The sequence below is a fragment of the Mustela erminea genome, chromosome 2, assembly GCF_009829155.1.
Source record: "Mustela erminea isolate mMusErm1 chromosome 2, mMusErm1.Pri, whole genome shotgun sequence".
NCBI lineage: Eukaryota > Metazoa > Chordata > Mammalia > Carnivora > Mustelidae > Mustela > Mustela erminea.
Genome location: NC_045615.1, coordinates 161,957,213 through 161,962,395, shown reverse-complemented (window position 1 = coordinate 161,962,395; position 5,183 = coordinate 161,957,213).

The following is a 5,183-nucleotide window of genomic DNA, read 5'->3' as shown; positions in this document are numbered from 1 at the left end:
AACATTTGTCTTCCTCAGAAATCTCTGTCATGAAACAAAATACTGTGACAGCTGCACCCAGAGACAGAACTTGATCTCTGTTTTTTCAAATGATGAGGCATAAAGGTGGCAGAATATTTCGATTTGGCAATATGTGTGTGCTGTGTGCTAAAGGGCATCAGAAAGAAAAAATCTATAGCCATCTCTGGGACAAGACAGTTAAGTATTAGAACATAATTACTTAATAAATCTAACAACAATTCTTCTAATAAATTACTATCTGCCTTGAAAGTGTCCACTTACAAGTTCGTATTTCTTTCAAGCCATCAACATCTAGGACAGCGGTACTGTCTAGGACTCACCATCATCCTAGTTTCCAGTCTTTAGGAAGCTAACATACAACTCTTTCCCTGGAAAGCAAAAGAAAAGAGAAATAAACCAATGTTAAGTTTCTTGTATGTACTTGGCTGTAGATTAGACACTTCTATGAACACGACACTAATGACCACCATAAGAGGAGTCACCTTGAATGTTCCGCAGGCTACCTCCACTGCCCAGCAGGATGAGGTATTGAATAACAACAACAGCCTAAGGTCGTCTGGGTGCTTACTATTTGCCATGCATTGTTTTAAGCACTTTACATAAACAGATTCATTCAATTCTCATAGCTGTGCTATAGAGTAGGTATTCTGTCCATTTTATAGATGAGGAAACAAAGCTAAGAGAGATTAAGCAAGTTGCCCAAAGTCACACAAGTAAAAGGGCTGGGAGGCAAACCCAAGCCATCCCGATTTCTGGGGCCCACGCTTAATCACTAGGTTAGACTTGTCAAGGAACATGTTTCTTTTAGGAACTGGTACCTTTTTATCCTGAGGTATTCCTCAGGATAAAAAACATTAATCCAGATTAATGGACATGTGTCCTTCCTAAAGCCATAATGCTTGCTTTCTGTTGCACAGAGAGGGCCGGCTTCCCTCCGCTTCCGACATCCCAGGTGAGGCTCTTTCTCCCACACGGTACCTCTTGCTCTTCACAGCTCAGTACTAATCATCAGCCCATAATGCAGTGTAGAATTGCCAACACCATCTCGATGATGTAGTTATTTCCAATTGGCACTTGGGAGCAGTGAGGATAGGAGGCATTACTCATAGCCAAGAGTACAGATGTTTCTAATTGCTTTCCATTACCAAGAATAACAGCTGTTTACATCTATCAGCAAATAATTCACAAGAGCTCCAGACTATTAAGATAACACACCCCACCTGGTCACCATCACAAGTTGTCAAGGCCAAGATAGAGGCTGCCAGAGTCCCCTTCTGCGTCTCTGTTCATCAACTGACAGCATGTGTCACCTTCAGATATCCTTATGCTACCCCACAAGCTCTGGCTTCTTGGTGGCCTGACACATCAAATGGACATATGGATTCTTCATGGCTTTGCAGTAAATGTTTTATGGTTATCTTGCAGCCAAGGGCAGCTGACATGCAGGAGCGAGGGACTTGCAAATAGCCTGATAAAAGAATTCCTGCACTTTTTTTGCACAGAAGAGGAAGAAGAGTTGCACATAGAGGAGTTTCAGAGCAGCAATGTACTTAACATCCTCTACCACACCGACAAATTGCACTGGGTGATCGATTATGCAGTTCAATAGCATCCCCGGGACCTGGTCACATGCTTGACTATAATCCTCAAAATGGACAGACAATATTACAGTTCGGTGAACTTTATGACATAGTTTAATCAGCCACAAAAGAATACATATATTGCAACACATCATAGATATTTGGAGTTAAAAAGACCAATAGTACTTCCTTGTCAGTGCAACACTGATCCCTTACAGCTTATTTTTTTCTAGCCTAATTTAAAGTGACTCAGGCAATTGGTCTCTCCTATTTTTCCTCCTGTGGAGACTATTCCAGAGTCTAATGTAACTTACTGTGTCCCAGCTTCCTCTGAATTTATTTCTGAAGTTGACTTTCCATACATATTCTTTTAACCCATGGATTTCTTTTTTAACCTATAAAAATAGTGTATCATCTACATGACTTAAAACTACATGAGTATCGGGACACCTGGTCCTTTGAGCTCAGCCAGTGGGTAGCTCAGTCCTGCCAGCATCTGCCTTTGACTCGGGTCATGTTCCCAGAGTCCCAGGATTGAGTCCCACGGTGGGCTCCGCTCAGCTTCTCCCTCTGTCACTCTCTCTCTCTCTCTGTCTCTCTGACAAAAAAAAAATAAATCCTTAAAACAACAACAACAACAAAAAAAACTACATGAGTATCTACAAACTACATAAACTGAAAAGTTTCCTTATCGTTTATGGTAGCTTATCTCTAAAGCACCCACTACCCATTCATCCCTTCCCCCATCAAAAGGTAGAATCTATGGAGTCCTTTGAATCTGAACTGGCCACGGATTGCTTGGACCAATCCAACATGCCAGAAGTGATACTTTGCCAGTTCTGGGTCTAATTTTCAAGAGGATCAGTGGTCTCTGTTTCCCATATCTTGAAACTCTTGCTCTGAGGGAAGCCAAATGCCTTCAAGAACATCTAATACTCTGCAACTTTTCTGTGCTGTAGTGAAGCCAGGTGGGGGGACTGTATGGAGAAACCGTGATGAGAGCCGTACCCCACTGTCACAGCTATCACGGCCAAGGTGCCAGACCCCTGAGAGAACGAGCCACCAGGACCATGGCAGGGTCAGCCACCCCAGCCGTCTCTGTCTGTTCATACCATCCCAGCTGAGGCTCTAAATAGAATAGAGACTGTCCTTGAATTATTGACCTATAGAATTGTGAGCATAACAAAATTATTTTCTGAATGTTATGCAGCAGTTGGTAAGTGCTACTTACCCGCCTACTTCCTACGACTCTGTTACTTCTTCAGCATCATTCTGCAACATGGATGTTACAACCTGCAAGAGAAAAATCTCCCTGTGAAATCCTAATTCATACAGTAAATATCATTGTACTTTCTAGTTAAAAGAAACCAAAAGAAAAGACGTTAAATGCTCAAAATCCATTTTACTCCTCTTTTCTTCTATTTCTTGTCCAACTGTATTGTCAACGGAGGGTTTACCCCCTCACTTTGCCCATGAAATACACGATTAGGTATTGCAGGTTTCTGCTGTTGCACAGGAGAGCAATTCAAATCACTGTACTTTGTTTTTCCTGTCTAAATATATATCCAACAGTCTGGTTTGAATTAGAATAAAATCATCACTTCCTTCCAGGAAATTTGGTTCTTTTAATAAAATTCCAACAACTTTGGGAAATTGTACAAATTCTCTTTTGACAACATCAATTATAAATATGTAGATGCTATTGGGAAAAGTACAAGTTTTGAAGTCTTAAGGAGTCCTTTTACTACTTGCAAAGAAATTACTTTTATAATACAGCCTTACATGTGTATATAGCATATATTATGTATGTGTGTTATATGCACAAATATAAATAAATTTTAGTGAGGCATGGTTACATGTTAAGCATATGGCATTATGTCAGTTACTTTACTTTTATTTAATGGTTAGGAAGAGAGCACTGCATTCAAACACAGATGCTCTGGAGTCTACCTCACCATTCCAGCCTCCCTACCACATCTTCTACCTACTTCTCTGAAGACTGGCAACAGCACTGTAACTTGCCTGTTATTTGTAAAATGTATTATTCTAACATAGTTTTTTTTCTTGCCTTACCAGTTACATATTAACCAAATGGATTTATACAGCCTAATTCCTATTTCACAACATTTTTAATAAGAATGTAACATTCGAACCTTACTTAAATAAAAATTGCTTTTATTTTAGTTCAGGTTTTTGGCAAAATTAGAAAACAGCTAGCTACTTCCTTCTTATTAATAACTTTACAATGTGAAGTACCAACAGTAACTCACTCTCTAAGCTGAAAGGGAATATTTCCCCTAAACATATTTAGTTATAATAAGCAATGATGTAAGTTTTCTTAAATGATCAAGAAATCACACCATTTAGTGTGCAGAGACCAACAAATTTTTTTTCAAAGATTTTATTTATTTATTTATTTGAGAGAGAGAGAGAGAAAGAGCACCTGTGAGCAGGGGGTAGGGGCAGAGGGAGAGAGAGAAGCAGACATCCCCCTGAGCAGGGAGCCCAATGAGGAACCAGACCTTGAGATCATGACCTGAGCCGAAGGCAAACACAACTGACTGAGCCACCCAGTTGCCCCAAGAGAAACAAGTGTTCTACATTCCTTTTTACACAAAGAAATGCTTGTAGTATCCTTAATTACCCATAAATGTGGTTCTATTTAGAGGAATAAAAGATTCTGTATGCAATTACTTGATACTACCTTGGGAGGTCTTCAAAGTAAAGATGCCCAAGATACATAGTCACTTAGGTTTTTCCTTTAAAATTGAAAAACGGTTCTCAATTATCTCCAGTCCGGTAGAACACAGAGCCTTCGTTCACCAGCAGCCCAGTCCTACAGCATAATGAAGAACTATCCTCAAGGGTCACCTGGGGCAGGGTTACAGATCCAGAAAGTTCAGCCTCCTTTATCATCTATCGCTCACCTTCTCATAACTTCCTCCTCAATCATTCTTCCCCACTACAGTGAATTGCAAAAGGTTGAATGGAATCCGTTTTAGCTTCTGACGTGGACTTCATAAATGTGGACTTTATAAATGCCTGGAATGATACTAAGATATTGCTTGCTCTATTGATACATGAGGCCAGCCTTGAGTTTGTGTCACAGATTTTTTTCCAACTTTTTTTTTTAAAGATTTTATTTATTTATTTGACAGACAGAGATCACAAGCAGGCAGAGAGGCAGGCAGAGAGAGAGGAAGAAGCAGGCTCCCCGCTGAGCAGAGAGCCCGATGTGGGACTCGATCCCAGGACCCTGAGATCATGACCTGAGCCAAAGGCAGAGCCTTAACCCACTGAGCCACCCAGGCGCCCCTTTTTCTTACTTTTTATTTTGAAATGATTATAGAGTCTCTGGAAGTTCCAAAAACAGTACAAAGAGTCCTTTGAACCTTTCACTCAGATTCCACCAATGCTCAAGATCTCGAAATTTCCTTTTTCCACTGTCCATATTAAAACACCAGAAGATAAGTGCATTCTTGATAAACATGACAAAGTTGCTCTCACATTTGTCTTCCAGGGCTGCAGGAAGACAGCTAATTATTAATTAGATTGCAAGTACAGTGATGCTAATATAGTCCT